The sequence below is a fragment of the Drosophila teissieri genome, chromosome 2R (genome assembly GCF_016746235.2).
Source record: "Drosophila teissieri strain GT53w chromosome 2R, Prin_Dtei_1.1, whole genome shotgun sequence".
NCBI classification, from domain to species: Eukaryota; Metazoa; Arthropoda; class Insecta; order Diptera; family Drosophilidae; genus Drosophila; species Drosophila teissieri.
In genome coordinates this window covers 7,372,391-7,390,889 of record NC_053030.1, presented here as the reverse complement: position 1 = coordinate 7,390,889, position 18,499 = coordinate 7,372,391, and the positions used below count along the sequence as shown (strand labels likewise).

The following is an 18,499-nucleotide window of genomic DNA, read 5'->3' as shown; positions in this document are numbered from 1 at the left end:
ATAATATTTTAAAAAGCCCTTTATCCTGCCATCGAATCACCTCAACTGTATTTATGAAATTCGACAACATTGCTGGCATACAAAAGGCAACATCCGCGCAGGTAAGGAAGACAGACACAGTCTATGGGCGAGGTAAAGGGGCAGGGGACGGGACGGGGTGACTGGCAGAAGGAAGATCCTGTGTGCAAGGCTTTCATGCTTTAAACAATGCGATAAAATGGTATTAGTCACGTTAAATTGAATTTATTTAAGCGCGCTTTTAGGCGCACCAACGGGCAAGGCTCTTTTGAGCTCCCTGTCTCGCTCTAGCTCCCTCCGCTGCCTCTTTCCCACGCTATCCTTATGGCTTTGTGTGTGTGTGTGTGCTGGTTGTGTATTTGTATGCGAGAGTTAAGCCTCATTGTCAGCATATCCTTTGAGTGTTTTATGTTGCAGCAGAGCTTGCTGGCTTCAATTGCTACCTGAGCTTATCTCGCCGTGGTGCTATCTCCCTCTCATGTAAGCCCCGCCCCTCTCACTCATTCCACCTCTCTATTAAATACGAAAATTATGCAAATTATGCGGCCTTATTAGATTTATTTGTGGCTTTCAGAAATACCTGTGCATGTGTGGGCGCTGGCTTTTTCCACCGCTTTCCACTGTTTTAAGTAACTCCCACAGGGATATCATGTAGTGTTCGCGTAATGTGCGAAAGAGAGGCCAAATAATAGGCGTGCTGGCCGACAGAGAGGGGCGACGGGGTGCGAAAGAGACGGCGTGTGTTCGCTGGCTATTGGGGGCCGGGAAATGATTTACGCGCTCCGACTGCGACGAACAACGCTTATGAGACAGTGAATTATGACTGCCGGTGGCGGTGACATTCTTTTGTGGGCGTGGCAGGGGGTGGGCGCAAAAGAGAGTTGGTAAACAAAAGAGTGTGGGCATTAACCAAGGAAGGCTTTAACTATTAAATACTTTCCCTTAATTGTATTATCAAGTTTAACAAGTTTTCGTTTTATGAATATCAGTAGAATTAGGCAAACAAAATGTAGTAATATTTGTAGTTAAATATATTTTCCAATATTTTTGCCCTTTTTTTATAGCTTCGAGGCCTAAACGTTCATCTGGAGAGACAAATAGCCGGACGGAATTTGCATTTTAAGACTTTTAAACTTTTTGGCATTTTTTTGACCTAAAAATTGGGTAACTTTAATACTATTCCCAGCTAAGCTTCGAATTCCTTGACTTCCACTCGCATCTATGCAAATAATTCGGTGGGAATGTAAACAGCTCCGACAAAGGAACATCCCAGATGTAAATCCCACAAAAAAAATGTGTTGATCAAGTGCAAATGCCCAACACAGCCACTAAACCATTGCAACACATATGCACATGGCACATGTGCGTATTGGAGAGCGGAAAATGCAATTGAATGGGGGCGAAAAACGGAAACAACAGTAAAAAAGGATTAAGCCTTGTTGTAATTGTTTTGGTCTGCATCGGCTTTTGTATCTGTCTCTTTCTGGTCAGCGCTGTCCCTCTCTATCTCTCGCAGACTGTTGGGTGTGCTGCTGCTCTTGCATAAATATTTAAAATTTAATTGAAATTGCGTTTGCTGTGAGCCATCGAGGGGACTGTTGGATTTCGGGTTTTGGGGTTCGGGTTCGCTGAAGATCAAAAGACAAGCGTTTGGCAGCTGTGGAAATCAACGCCCGAGAGCTACTAATACACTGAGGGAAATAGGGCGGTTTTCCGTCCCCTGGAGTGCCCGAATATGTAGAGACTGTCAAGGAGTGAATTTATCCCCTTATCGTCGAGCTTGCTTACTGGTGTCCATACTCCTTCAAATGCAGACAGAGACCGATGGTTTTACAGTGATATCTTTTCTGAAAAACCATAAGAAACAAAGAATTAATTATGACATCTTTATAATAAAAAAAAGCCTGATACCCCAATTTTACATATTGTGCTTTTGACTGTTGTATTCATTAATATTTTTAAGAATGTCTAATTATTTTTTATCGAGCTATTTTCAAATCAGTAATATCTCATTAAATGAAATACTTTTCGGTGTTTGCTGAAAAACACGTTCCCCGAATGCTTTAATTTCGCACTGCCAAGCGGAACCTTAACCGCCCAAATGCGCTTCCTTTTCGGCAAATGGCAAAGGCAAGCGAGGTCCTGCTTGCAGGGTCCTGCGACACACAGTGCGTATGCGTTATACGGCTTGTTATTTATCTGCAGCCCGTTGCTCTCGAGGCCATCGTGGCCATCGCAGGCACTCCGATGCCAATAAACAGGACCTAAAGAGACGGGGGCCATGATATCCAAATGGAGGCGGGGGCGTGGCTGGGCGGCGGCACTCAAGGGCGTTTAATTGAATGTACGTGACACGGCACGAGGCATGAATGGATCGGCATCGAATGGAATGCCGCCGTAGACACATTAACAGTGGCAGTGTGTCTGACCCACCTTGACATCGTTCCATTGTTGCTGCAGTGCAGGTTGCCCACTGCAGGCTGCTGGTTGCCGCCGTGCATGTTGCATGTTGCATGTTGCTGCTGTGCCTGCTCCATCTGCCGGCCATAAATCAATGGAAATTACACTTGCCAATGCTCGGGCCGCCTTTGCATTTTCTCCTTACCAGCTTTGCGTCGTCCCTCGATGCTTAACACATGCTTCTTCGGGGAGCTGGCGGCTTAACGCGATGATACTGGGCTGTAATTATGTTGCAGCTCGAGGAGCTCATAATAATAGTACGATTGAATCGGTTAAATTTTAAATTTAATCATAATTTTTGAAGAATATTGTAGATTTCAGATAAACAAAAATATACAATTTATATTGTAAAATAAATTTAAAATTACAAATGTAAATATTTGGGTTTTAATAAAGGGGACCATTTGGGAAGTCGACTGCCCTTCCTGTGATCGTTTTTAAACACAACCCGCACAGTTTCGCAACATTCGCATTTTAATCACTCACTCAAAGAATGCTTACAATGATATAATCTTTTCGGTGGCCCTGTGCGTCCTTGGACTCCCTTTGCATATGTGTGCATACTGGTATGCTGATGCAAATATGCTGTTGGGTTGCTGCATGGGTTGTGCTCTTGTGTGTGCGAGTGCAATTCCCATGCATGTTCAACATGATTAATTTCTGTAATAACTCGATTGGAATCACGCGCCAGCAGCAACTTTTCCATCACGCATTCCACCAACATACACATACCCAGTCACATACCCACTCACATACCAATCCAACGTTTACATTTGTATGCAGATATAGAGATATATGTGCATGTCCCTAGTGGCCATATCCACGTCCCGTTTTTCGACGGATACGTGAGGAGGATCGCAGGTCATGGTCATGACCATAAGGGATTCCACTCGGATTACTGGGGAACCCAGTTCTCTAGCTTTATCATTATAAAATAGGACACATTCCCAATTCAATGAGAATGTGTGCTTTTCAAGAGGAACATAGATAAATAAATACCTAACAAAACAAAGGAACTTAAAAACAAATGGGTTTAAAATTCGAAGACCACTTAAGACAGTTACTCAAACCATTTGATCATTTTTAAATTACTATCTATATAACATGTATAATAATAAATAATTGACAAATACTACAACATATGTGCTGCAAGTTTTTCCGCATTTGCCCCATCCCGACCTCCGCCCCTGAAGAGCGTACTCCTTTGCTCTACACTTTGCGGCATTTAGCATTTGACTGCAGTCCGTCAAGCGACGCAGGGGCGGTGGGGGCTTGAGCCCAGGGGGGATTGGTCGCCCATGCTCTAGTTAAGTAATTTGCATCCACATCGAGAAGCCCCTTTTGCCAGGAATCACCCGCCCACCCATCATGCAGTTCAATAAGTTTTAATGCACTTAATTAATTCCCTGTGCGCCGGAGAGAGACGGAGAAATGGAGTGCGAAGGAGACGGCAACGTTTGCCAGTTCAAATTGGATTTGAAAAATATTTTTTGCTTTTGCTGGAGTTTGTCAACAACATTAGCATTCCTTGCACTCAGATCAACTCCAGCACTCAGTCTGTTTACCTAATTTAAGTTATTCTAATTCAATTAGTTCATCGTCTAATTAATCGTATTCGCCAGGGTTGCCATCCTCCAATTTATACTTCTCTTGCTCGCTTTCAAGTCAAATGGAAAATGCAATTTAGCTGGGTAAATATGATGGAAAGGATGCATGTTGTAGATCCAGACGATTGCCGTATGTTTGCTCAGCGCGTAAAGCATGGAAAAAGCAGTGGAGATGATTGAGGAATATGATAAGACCGTAATTACATTTCAGATACTATTTGTTTGAAATATAGTCGCTACTTAGTTTCGGCGGTCCTTTGATAATTGAATATTCCAGCCAAATGGAAGTCAGTTGAACAAAACATGAAATGAGTGGAGGTATTTGACACTTATAATCATTTGTATTACTTTTTGTGTAACTCTTAGATTATATTCTATAGTATAGGTAGATCACAAGCCATCCGAAGTGACCAAGTTTATTGATGTTACATTTTGACATTCCCATAAAAAGTACTTATTTAGATTGAAATTTGGCCATTCGAAAATATATTTACTCCCCGTTCACCAGCAGCTGAAAATGAATGTTGGCCTGTCATTGCCTTGTTTCCACCACAGACGGAAATGACCAGTGGCAAATAAGGGACGCGGATGAGTCTGGCCAAATCTCATCGTGCAATTCAATTCCCCGAGCTTTCGGCCCGGCTTTGCTTAAATTAAAAGCAAAGTCAGACTCGCCTGCGAGTACAAATTGCAGGAGAAGCGTTTATTTGTCATAGGATTTGGCCAACCAGCCAAGCAGCGACCAAAAGCGGAGTGGCAGGAAAAGCGGCAAAGTACAGTAAGGGGAAGAGGGAAGGAGCGGCAGCAAAGCAACAATACAAACAGCGCATTGACAGGCGCACCGAAAGGAATAGCGCTAAAAAAGGTGACCCGCTGGGTGGCAGGTGGGTGGTGGTGAGTGGCGGTGGGTGGTGGTGGATGTTGGTGGGTCGGAAAACCCGATATCCCGCCATGGACACAGCGGTTAGCAGTGGCGATGACTTAACGGATTTTCAATCTCAGGCGCTGCTCCCCCATTTCCACCGACATTTCTCCTCGTCTTCGCAGGACTCAGCGCAAGCTGAGGTTGGCCAACAGGATCAGCAGGGTTAATCCACACTTGGTAACAGTTTCAGTTATATTTAGATATTATACTTAGATTTATAAATAATATTTTCAATTTTAAATAATAGAATAATCAAATACCAAAATTATGTTGTACCCCAGAACATAATGATTCCTAAACAAATGAATTACTAGTGTTATTAAGGAAGAATAAATAAGTTCGCTGTTGCTCCTTATTTTACAGGGTATTTCATAGCCTTACCATGGAATAAGCCCTGATCGGCCACCGCTACTGTAACGGTTACGGCTGCTGGCCACTTTGCAGCCGATATTTATATTTATTTTATTTTCCTTGCTCCCCGGCTGCTCCCCTGGGCCCTGGCCAGTCCACCCTTTATGTTGTATTTACACTGGACAGCGTTGTTTGTTTGTTTGTTTGTCTGCTCGTCTGTCGCTTTCTCTGTTTACTGGCAACTTTTACTACGGATGGGTGGAGAGATGGACAGGGGGCGCCGACGGGGTGTTACATCCGCAATGCATTTCCTTGCGGAGTTAAAATAAATTGCGAATAGTAAAAACCACCAATAAATTGTCATTTCCGTAAGAGGGATATTACATTTTTTAAATTTATGAGCTCGTGTGGACTTTTAACAGCCACCAAAAAAAATACTAAAATAAAATAAAAACAGGGGAAAGAGAAAAACTCAGCGTAACCGATGTTTGCATGTCCAGAGTTTTCAGTGGCCCCGTAAAGTTAAATCGAAACGGATGTTGCCAAAAAATAATGGCCATAACTTTCAACCGTTTTCCGCTCGAACTTCAATTGGCGAAAACTTCAATCCGCCGAAATTCTAATTAACTGATAAACAAAAAGTTGTCTGCTCGACCAGCCCACCCGCCAGTCCTTGGGACAGGACCTTTGGCCTCCGGGAAATGGAATATTGTTCATATCTATTGACATTGTGCAAATAGCCAAAAAAGCTGCAGCAGACAGCGCGGATCAGACGCTGACAAAAGGTCCGCCAACATGGCGTATGTGTAATGTGCAACAAACACTCCCAGCCACTGCAGAGCAGAAAAACCGACTGCAACCGTAACAAATTATAATAAAGTTTATCGATTAATGTGTAAAACAAGAGGCAACCACTGGCCATCCCTGCACCATTTCCGCAATTTCCACCCCCCGCAATTGAAAATGGCATAGTCATGTAATAATTTCCCATATGCTCTCCTCCCACACTTGACTTTCCAGCGCATACTCCCCTCCCCTGACCCCCTCTGACCGAGAAGCGGTTTTCATGGCAAATTTATGTTTGACCAACATAATTTTTTTGCTTGGCAGGCAATCGATAATCGGGAAAAGGTCACTTTAGATTTTTAATGATTTTGTTTACAATGATGCGATGTCATTATTTAGATCGCATAGAAACGCGAATGTTCTTTATTAGTTATTTTATTTAAAGAACATTTTAGAAAATCAGAGCTTGTAAAATTCTTACTACCTTAATTAAATTCGGCTTTTGTAAACAAATGAATCTGTTCCTAACATAGTAATCAATGTTTGTAGTTTAAATACAGCTTCACTTTTGTATGCAAAAAGCTGTAACTATTTAAAATCTCCATATTTAAAATATTTTTAAATTGAAAGGGAAAAGGTATTTCGATCACCTAGAAACATTTTCCTTTTTCTGTTTTGTGTACTCTCTGCGGTTTTTGCAGCAATTTTCGTTTTGACATCTCTTTTGCCCCAAACCCACTTTTCCGCCTTTTTTTCGATGCAAAACTCGTAGATTATTATTTGTACATTTACCAATGCAAGCCGTGTGTGTTTGTGTGTGTGCAGGTTATTTGTGTGCGCTGAAGTTGTTGTTGTTTGTGTTATTGCCGTTGTGGGTTGGCAATTTGCATGTGGTTATGCGCAAATTTCATTGTTAAGCGCCGAAGCCAAAGCCGTGCAAAGGGCAATTGCAGCAGCTCAGTGGAGTGCAGGTGTTCGCTCGCAGGACAAACAAACGGCTAAAAGGACTGACGGCAACAAAAAAACGCCAGCATACAAAATTTGGCCCCGTCGAAGGACCAATACCCTATAGTTTTTGATGCAAAGAAAGGGATTTACAAGCATTTAACCACACCTAAATAATATTCACACTTCTCGTAGGAGTCAACTAAAAAAATATTACCCTGAACTTAAAATACTTACTTCATATATTATTTTAAAAAGTATATTTAAAAGTATATTATTTTTTAAAGTATTAAGTGCAAAAATATATTTTTGTGTTATTATCATTATGTATGTATATTACCACTTCAATATCATTTTATGTATCCATATAAATCTGTTTTATTAAGCTCTCGCTTATGTGTATTTATACATATTACGATACATATTTTATTAAATGAATTAACCTGTTTTTGACATAGCATGTAAATTGTAGCTCTGCAAAGGGGCGAGTTCAGACACACAGTTGTGAACCAACCAAGCAGATAATAGCAAATGGCAGAAGCATCGGAAAACTAATGAAAATCTGCCAGTTTTTATTTGCTATAAGCTGTGGCGACGAATCCGCACTTTCCCCATATTTATGATAAGTTTTCGGAGTTGCAGCTCCAGTTTCAGCTAAATCTCCATCCAAAGCCCCCACCACTCGAAATATGAATATTCATTCTGCAATTTGTGCATTAGTGCTTGCTGTAGGTGTTTTTGTAGTACTAGCTGTTGGTACTGCAGCTGTGGTAATTAGGTGCTAATGTTTCCCGGATAGAGGGGGTGAGGGAGTGAGCGGGAGGGGGCAGTATGCAATAGGAGAGGAGATGGGCATGCAGTGCATGTAATTGGATGCGTCAGATTGCAAGCTAATTACAGGCAATGCAAATACAAATACCGGCAAACCGCCGAAACTCATCCGATTAAACCTCTACTTTCACCACCCCTCCACCCCACGGCCCCTTTCATGGCTTCAAGGCTGTTTATGGCTGTTCCTTTTTTTCGGAAGGTGTATATATTTATATCCAAACTAATAGCTGCTTATAAATCTGGACGCGCGCACCGCCTTAAGCCGCGGAATAAAAGCATAAAAGTTTTCACGATAAATTTCACAAACAAACACCTGAGATACATCATTAGATTAAACGCAAAAGATACCACGCAATGAAGACAAGACAAGACAAGGGGGAGGGCGGGAAAATGAAGTCACAAAGAGGTTGCCTCGAAAAATCACAAGGGGGTGGAGATTAGCTTTTCCGTACAGTGGCTCACAACTAAAAAAATTGTCAAGAATACATATATATTAATGTTAAAGGTAAACCAATAAAAGTTTTTTCTAAAAAATATAAAATAAATGATACTCCACACTGTTAATAAAACTTATTTATATTTAGACAATAATAAACATTTAATCAGTGTTATATGAAAAACTCCCAACCAGAGACTCACCTGTAAATAATCTACACCACCGATACAGTTCCTGCTTTGCCTCTCACAATCCTCCACTGCAACCTGGCAAGCTCATTAGTGAAAAATTACTTTGCGGTGACTTATGTCATTTTGCATGAATTTGTCTTTGTGCTTTTGTTTCTCGCAGCTCCCGTGCTTTTTTGTTGGCTTTTACGCTGTGGCTGCTTTGCATTTGTGGCTTGCGGTTGGTCTTGGCAAAGAAATGGCTGGCCATGAATCATCATCTGCATCATTTGGCCGACAAAGACACCGAGGGACACTGAGACGAGACAACTGTGAGGGGCAAATCCTTTGCCGGATTTAAAGACAGCCAATTTTCCCTCTCGGTTACGTGCTGCAATTGCAAGGATGTCAAGCCATGCTTTGTGTGACTTTTGGCATGCAAATCATTGAACGACATGCCAAACGCTCGGAGATTTTCCACTCACTCTTTTTTCAAGCGTAAAAAATGTACATTTAATGAAGCCCGTAAATACGCAGACACACGCGTCATGAAATATTATTAACGCTGATGTTGCTGCTGCGGCTGGTAATTAAAAAATTTCTCATACGTCACGTGAGCCAATCTCTCTTGTTTTAATGTTTTTTCATAAATGTTACGCATACGTTGCACCATGGGTGGCTGAAGTCAGCACTCAAATGTCAACAGTAAATGGTGAAATTTAATAAAACACAAAAAATGAGCAGCCACCAGAATGAAAAATTAAAAATTATAAAACACCCTGCGGACGCAGGCGAAAAATTTTTATTTATATTTCATCGGGCATTTAAACACTTTTACGCAGTGTCAAATCTTGCTGTTCAAGCTTTAAGCCGACGGGGTTAACATCGTGTGCAGATCAGATGAAAATCTCGTTAATTTGTTGCGTTACTTGCTCATACATAAATAAATATATGTATTTGAAACAAAGAAAAGGGTAAAAGCGTTGTCTCCAGCTGACTTAAGCTTTATAATAAGCTTACAATTATAAAAGAAGCGTAAACAAATGTCTTCCTACTATATTGTTAAAGAAACTAAAATTAATTTGACTTACATTTAATTAGCTATTATTTTACTGTCTTTTTAAACTAGTTTTTTTGTGTCAATATCAAATCAAATATTATCTTTACAAAACAATTGATTGTTGCTGTAAACAAGTTAAAATGCAAATGCCATCACTCACTTATGTATAAATGACAAAAATACCGCAAAAAAAGAAACCCTCACGGAAAACGCAAATGTAATTCTGCAATAATTTTGGTTTGCGCAAAGCAAAACTCTGCAGTTGACATTTTTGTGTTTGGGATCGGGTTAAATAAATTAAATTGTTACATGATAATAGCAGGAAAAAAACACAAATAAATTGAGATAGAGATAAAAACAAGAATTGCCAGACCAAACGTTCCATCAATGAGGAATTTCAGTGTGTGCAAATTAAATTAAAATGCCAGCGCGCAAAAAGCTGGCAAAAGAAATGTATTTTCTTGTTAGTTTTTTTTGCTGTTTTTTGATATGTGAGTGTGCGAGTGTGGTTACTGGTTTGGCCAGCAGATGGGTATGAAAAAAATAGAGGAGCAGTACTGAAATGGGCAGAAGGAGTGGCAATAGTAGCCTCGGCACGCTTCATATTACTCACGCGCTTCGCTCCGCTTCTATTGAAGCAAAGGACGAAGGACGAAGGACGAGCTTTCCTTTTGCCACCGAAGCCCTTCCAGTGCAGTATTTTCATCAGCGCAGCGCGCACACCGCGTTGTCATTTATCAAAAAAGCTAAAGGAATATATTTGCATTCTGAAATATGGCATTTTTATTCATTGGTGTGTTGCATTTCGCAAAACGGCAACAACATCCAGCCCTTCATCCTCCCCTCGTCCTTCCAGAATGAAAAAATTTCATATGAAATACGAATTCATAAGGCGAGAAATACGTGTGTGCCTGTGTTAGTTTGCGGTGAGCGTTGTGTACACGCCACGTTGCTCGCAATTTATTCAGACATTCACTTACACATAACCACATAAACACACACTCACACCCGCACACTCGTTACATCAACACACACCTACACACACTCATACATTTCCCTAATACTCGCCGGAACGAAAGTTTTGCCCTGAGTGCATTGGCCAGTTCTTCGCAGAACTAATGACTGACTGAGATGCGAACTCCGAACTCTTCTATGGCAACCAATTTGATGGTACAGCATAATTATAAAACATACTTGTATAAGATCCTCTACTTGGCATTTTCAACTGCCTTCTACTTTCTTCGACCATTCAATATATTACTCATAAGATATATTAAATAAAATGTATCTCCGTCCACATTCTTTTGTTAGACGTGAATGTTGTTTGTCACTTAGATAATATTTTAACATAACTAAGAATTTTAATCACCATTTACTATATATATTAACGTATCATTTTGATTATTAATATAGATTTTCCCTGTCTTTAACTATCATTTGGAGGCAATAGTGACTCCCCAGCAAAGAAAACATTTGCCTTAACAAGTTGCTGGGCACAAACTAACATTGGACAGCCAACTAGTTCAATGCTATTGTAAATGAAGCTGTTCCACAAAATACTCCCCCAGCCACGCATAAAGACAGGAATGGCTGGCATAAAATACAAAGCTTAATGCTTTAATAAAATGCCTCATGGGCTTACATACTCGCACACATGTTATTCAATTGCCAGCAGGCAGAGGAGATCCTCTGGCTACGCCAACAAATTAAGCATTGACTACAGCTACGACTACACTATCCTGCGACAGAAATGGATGCTGGACCGAAGAAAGGGACAGCGAACTGGAGCACATGGAGCACATGGAGCACATGGGGCATGGCCAGCGGCACTTGCAGCAGCACTTTAAGCACAGGTCGGGCTCAACACTCCAACCACTCGTCTGAGTTCTTCTTGCCCAGCTTCGACCCGCAACCACCTGCCAAAGTTACATTTTACTTGGCCAACAACATATTCAGGGCCCATCCAATACCCAGTAGGCGAAAAGTATGCCACACAGTTTTTCCAACATCATTTTTGCAATGAAAAGGTACTGCATTAAGTGATTAAATGGACCAGGAACTATATTTATTTATATCAGATTCTAAACTCTTTTTTTCTCAATTTTAACAATTTATCAATGGCCCATGTTTTGACTTTTTCTATGTTGATGCAGTTTAATGTAAATTCTTACTTAAACAAATAATTACAATAAAACTCTTTTTAATAAGCTTAAAGGTATACCCATATTTATGTATATATAACTAGAATAATAGCGTTAAGGCAGCCAGTTTTTTTCCCCCGTTTGGTACCCCCTTTTACTACTTTATGCTTGTTCGTATTCCCTTCCACCTTACTCTTTGCATCTGCCGGGCAATACTTTTTCCGATGTTTACTAATTAACCGAAACATGCGCTTCTCGTAGTTACGCCTTACTTTGCCACTTCCTTTGTTCCGCCCACATGAGCAAGTGTTAGTGCGTGTCCTGATATGTGCACATGTATGTGTGCGTGGCATTGATGAAAGGCCTGGCCGAAATTCCGGCCTCGGCTCTGTGTCTGTATTATTTTGCAATTAAGAATCTTTGCCTCAAAGCAACGCCCATATACTTTTAGCTTAACGAAGAACAAAAAAAAAGAAGCAGGGAAATCCAAAAGGAAGCAGCCATTTATTGGCTTTAAGGCTTTAGGCCATCTGGCATTACTCATTTCGCAGTCGTTCTGTGCTCTATATACTTTCTGTCGGGCCAACACTTTAATTGCGAATTGCAAATTGCTCGTTGCGCATACGCCCCGTGTGTCCGCTGTTAATGAGCTGATAATGAATTTATTAAATTTACTACTCGTTTGCATTTTATAGTCCAGTCGATAGATAAATTAACTGTTCGTTTGCTTTTTTTGTGGCGTTCGCTACTATTGTAATGAGCCAGCGAAATTATTTATTTATTATTTATGCAGAGACGAGCCATGTAAATTAATCCGAGTGTTGGTTCACATTTCGCCATATATAGCATGTTAATTTATGCACTTTGTTTAATAACTTTAATGCTGCTATGAAGAAGGGAACAACAAAACTGTGCGCCCCATAAATCATTGCCATGTACACGAATGGACATTACCCTGCACCCAGATAAAAAAAAAGATACATAAAGAGCTAAAACACTTACATAAAGCCGAGTTTTCAATGCACTCTCCTATGTTTTTAAGTAAAATAAATAAATTTGTGTACCTACTATAAAGAGCGGGCATATACGTATATACAATGGCAATACCAATGCAACATAATTCTATGTAGGACTGTATATTATATTTTATTGCCCATCAATATACGCTAATCTACATCCTGGTTGTGGTTTTCCGGCTCGGCAATTCAAAATATAACATAAAATATGAACAAAGCATTTAATGAAATACAAATTAGGTGAATTTTATATTGATTTATTTATACGCATATATATGTACAATTTCTGCACACTTTTAACTTTTAATCCCCTGTATTTTACCCAACCCATCCCAAGCACCTGCGTTTTGCCACAAAATTTGTAAGCATTTAATGCTAATTAATTTTAAATGCAATTAACTGCAGTGCTTGATTTGTTACTAACTCAATTTTTTATACAAATAACAACACTTACACATTTCAAATTATATTATAAATATATATGCATTTTAATTGCCGTTTTATTTGGCTTAGCTTAAAGCGCAGTAATTAACGGCGTGATGTGCATTGATACTCTTTTTTTTGGCCTCAAATTGCAGTTAAAATGTTGATTTTATTGGTTCGGTGAACTATGATGTGATGTTTGTGGCCAAATAGTTGTGGCATTTTATTCCGAATTGATACATTTGTTTATGCAAAGGTGAAACGAATTGTGAATTTATAACGCAATGGAGATAAAGCTGCGTGTGACTTGATCAAGTCCACCCTTGACCAAGATTGTTTTAAATATTGTATTTATTAATTCGCCAGGTAAATTAAGCTCTCTTCACTTTGTTTGTCACATTAAAATAAATTTATTGATTTATTATTAACATCACATTACACATAATGCATGTTTTGTATATTACAATAAATCAACAGTCAACAAATAAATTTTCAATGACGACTAGTGTGTTGGACAGCAATTTCCAAACCCCGCACAACGTGGATTACACTCTGCAAAATCCTGTACAATGTTTATAATTATTGCTAGCATCCAAATATGAATTAGGTGCCTCGTCATATTTCTGAAACTTTAATGAAACCTAAGACACTCCATTTTAGAAAACAAATTCTCCTACGTATTCAATGGAAAAATACAATTGGTTAAGGCTTAAACGGGCAAATACGAAATGTAGCAGAACTAATCGGATCGTTTAACTATGATAAACTATGAATCAAATTGAATTTTCATAGAACTTCATAGAACAGTAAAAACGAAATCCCAGAAGGAAACATTTAACTCAGTTATTGTTTATTTTTACAAAGGCACGATACGCTTGTCATTTCTACAACCTAAAGGAAAAGAACACCGGCTTGCTATGATTAAAACTATTGCAACCGTGCAAAGAAAAAAAGAAGACCTTTTAATAGACCACATTTTTGTATGTTAATGGTTGACCAAACTTCAAGTACAAATGAATAACATGTACCAGGGTTAAAGTAGTTATACATGGCACGATGAACAAACTGAGGTCTTTTATAATGTAATCATGGCACGAAAAGCGTTTCAAATTGAATTCTCATATGGTTGAACTTCTTAAAAATCAATTTAAAATTAGCTATCGATAGGAAGATATTTTGATGGTTTAATGAAGTATCAGTGGCTAATTTGTTGACCTTGTAACAGAATTCTATACGTGCACATTTTTGACATTAGCATTCACGTATATAGTTACACGACTACACTTGATTTGCGACTGAATTTAAACCTTATTCAGTGCCTCTTTCAATCAGATTCTGTTGTTTTAGCGCCACACACTTACACAAGAGGGCATTATGTCCATTGTTGGGCAAATAGAGACAATGGGAAAATCCTCTTGTTCGAGGTATCAACCTTATCTGCAGCATAATAAGCAGCAGCCCACTCCAAATCGTTTATTATTTATTTATTTAAAAATTTCCGCCCAGTCTCCGGTATGCTAGCCGCTCTATTCTGAGCCCTCTTTGTGGTCCAACCTTTTTAGCCACTTTCGTTTTAATGTAATCAAATGAACGTGCCTCGCATTATTCTGTTGCCAATAAATTTCACCAGGCAAATAGATGAGGATTGGATACCAGTCCCCAATGGTTGTTGGATACTACTTTTCGGGGGGCTTGCCACCCACGGGATTTTATCGTCCTGCATTGCGAAATGGTAGTGAGAATAATAGTAATGCATACTGGTTTCGACCGGCGAAATTACTATCTTAATTTTGATTAATAAAATTAAGTTCCATTCGAAATATCCAAAGAAAATGTTAAAAGTTTAAAAGTCATATACTCCAATCATGCGAAGATAATTGCAATTTGTAATAAACCACGAATTTCTAATTAAAAACATATAAAATTAGTTAAAATTTAATTTGATGAATTGGTAATTTCTTTAACGATTTCCACAAAATGTTCCTTGCTTTATGTGTTTTCATAAATCTTGAACAAACCCTTATCTTATAAAAGCTATAGTTCTCTTAAGCTCATAATTTCAGAATTATTTTTCTCAGTGGATATTCCCCCGACTCGCGGCCAACTCCCACGAACAATAACAATGAGCTGGCTTCGATTCTCAGTTGCTGTTGTGGAAACGCCTTTTCTTTTCGGCAACGTGTAAAATTGAAAAATTCTCTCAAGTAGCTGGCTACAGGGGAAGGAAAAGAAAACCGCAGGGTCCTCGAAAAGGTCAGGAGGTGGGGTGTAGTGGGCGGTAGGGAGGGAGTGCCCTGGGAGGAGGTGGTCGCCTCTTATATAATTGAAAGGGACAACACGTCGAGTCGAGGCTATTAGGTTCGCTTTCTGCGCCGCTGCTGCGCCCTTTATCATTGCTCTTGAGACTCGGCGGCTAATGGATTTCAGTTCCACTCCCTCCAGATACAGAGAGATATTGTATTTATGTATGTACTTTTTTGGTTCTATATTTATGTATTTATTTTCACTTACAGTCCAAGTACTCGAAACGGCAAAGTAAACAATGCCAAACAACATTTCAATTCACATATCCGTAGAGCGGTTCAACGGCTTCCCCTAAAAGCACACCTCACCGCCCTCTAAACAGTAGTGAACTGGTCATGGCAAATATGCAAAATAGCTGAGAGGAAATATTTCTATTATTTATTAACTCACACTCCCTATTTGCATTCGTCTGTCCCCAACACCGATAAGGGAACTAAGCGAGGTGAAGGCACAATGAAGCGTGCAAAATGTGTTTAGAGGGAGTTTCCATTTTTGTTTTTTGATTTTTCCTCTTTTGTATATTTTTCATATTTTACACTTAGCCAGAGTCGAGAGACAGGATCAAGCTGTGTCCCTTTTGTGCCACTCGATGCGCTATAGGCAATTTTGTGGGGCATCCAAAAACTTTTAGAGTCAAATTATTCGCTTACACATTCCGATTTGGCATTACTACAAATTATTAAGTAAGAAAATATGGGCCAGCTACAAAATAAAGGGTCCCATCATCAGGCCTTTCATCGAGCCAAGCAGTCGTATACGCAATATGCATTTGTTTCCATTCTAATATATTTAAAAAAAAATATATTTAAAATTATAAAACTTGGCTTTGCAATTCATCTAATTGGTTTTCAACTTTAATTTTAATTTTTAAATGACTATTTAAATCCCTTTCCAACAATAAAATATAAACACATAAGGCAAACTACATAATGTAAATCTAAAGTTTAAAATCTCTCCTTTTGGACGCTACAAAGTGTGCTACAAAAACGGAAATGCCGCGCACACGCACACACTCAAAGAAAAGGACTGAGAGGAAAGTAAGAGTGTGAGTGTGCAGCGACATTGTAGAGCAGCTTCCATTTTTGTGTTTAGAACTCTCAATTGAATCTTGATGCACGTGCCCTGGCACAGAGCCCAAATATAATTCCGGGGCGGACATTGCGATGGCATCGCATTCAGGGCATCCCCGGTCCCAAAGGATACAGGGTATTTTCTCCATGCCTTCGCCTCACGCATCCCAATTTATTGGGTGGAACGAGGGGACGGTGAAATGCCGAGGGGGCTGGCAGTAGCGCAATGGGTTTTTCTTGTTCTTGTTTCATTCATAATAATTTTTATTATGGGTCATCGGCCATTTGTTTAACGCTATCCACATGCGAGGAAAGGGAAGAAAGGGTGTTCTGGTGGTTAAGTGGGTACAGCCCAAGGGCTCAGGCCCATTTCATGCAGTCCATCTATTAGAGGAAATGTATCCTGGGTCCGTTTTCACATTTCTCTCTTCTTCTGCTGTTCCTCAATGGTTTTTATTTTCTTTATTTTGCATATTTTCATATTATTTGTTTTATTTATGGGTCCATGACTCTGATAAATGGCCGCAACTTCATCCTTCGTCCTGCCCACCTATCAACGTGTTGATGTGATTTCTTTTCTTCACTGGATACCTCTGAAGTTTCTTCATGATGGCTTGCCAAATTCGCAGCATGTTATAAAAGTGCCAAGAATATAATACTCATAAGAATATGTTTAAATACCTTAAAATGAATAACCATGGACAATTCAGCAAATAATACTACAAATTATTAATATTTTATCATTTGGTTTGTTCTAGAAACTAAATTGTTAATGACATTTTTGTTGTTTCATTATTTTTAAAAACCAAGCATTAGGTAAAAATAGAACACAGAGTATCACCAGTTTGAACCTGCTTATTCATACCGTTCGCCCACATTTTATCTACGTTTTTTTCTCCGAAAATTATTTAAATTTCTTATGCAGGCCCTCGTACAAAAAGTGATTGACGGAATGGCACAGGATACAGGGAAGGGTGAGAAATTCATGTGGGTCGGCGGTAGCAAATTGATAGATGTGTCCGTCCGTCCGTTTGTCCGTCTGTCCGTCCGTCCGTTTCGAGGACCCGAAAGTGGCAGCTGCTCGTTGTCTACACAAGAATTATGACGGCTAATAACAGGACTAAGTGGTTGCTCCACGGTGTTCCATCAAAAATCGCATACAGCTGCTAACCGATAAATGCAATTGATTCGACAGTTGGTGATGGTTTTCGGCCATGGGATAACTCAAATATGAAAGTGCAGTACGCAAATGAGTGAGCCATATGATTTATCGTGCTTGAAGCGATGGATCGCTGTTTACATTTTGCTGTATATTACTTTTGGTCAGACGCAATTAAATTGAGCTTGATGCAGCATCAGAGTGAGGGCCGCATTTTATTTAATTTTTTTGTTTGGTTGATTGTTCTGGGTGCAGATGTCAGGACATCCCGGTGTCGCTCCTCTCGTAGCCGAGATTCCACCCCTTTTGCATCCTGCCATGGTTCATCACGCTCGGCTACGTTTTCATTTTGGTTCAGTGTGCAGCGAAAAACTTTTCCCTATGACAAAGTTTGTATCTGCGGATGCTCCCATCCTAACGTCCTTTCGTTGCGAGTGTTTTATTTAATTTCCAGCACGCGGCCATTCGCAATTGCAATTCAAATTCACATTGCAGCGGAATTTTCGAGGGGCGACGTGGGCGTTGTAATTGGGCGGCGTGGCGGAGTGTGGGCGTGGCTGGGGTTTTGGCTTACTAACTTCCTCCTCAATTTTTGGTCCATCAAAGCCACTGGCGGAGCTGAAATTGAATAGCTGTCCTGGGTTTTTGGAAAGCAGTTTGGTTTTTCGTTAAGCGTAGCGTCTAATAAATTACTTTATTGATTGATTGAGTTAAAGTGGTGAGGATAGCTAAGAAATGCGAATGTTTGGAAAATGCCGAAAGAAATTTATTGAATAAATAGTAAAATCCAGCAAACTTTA

At 39.7% G+C, this 18,499-nt stretch overlaps 1 long non-coding RNA gene across 1 annotated transcript; it reads left to right on the top strand.

Annotated features, from left to right (window-relative positions):
* The first annotated feature begins 14,407 nt into the window (after positions 1-14,407).
* Positions 14,408-15,093, top strand: LOC122614597. Its single transcript, XR_006325743.1, has 2 exons — positions 14,408-14,590; positions 14,673-15,093. It is a non-coding gene; the product is annotated as an uncharacterized LOC122614597 (long non-coding RNA).
* The last annotated feature ends 3,406 nt before the right edge of the window (positions 15,094-18,499 follow it).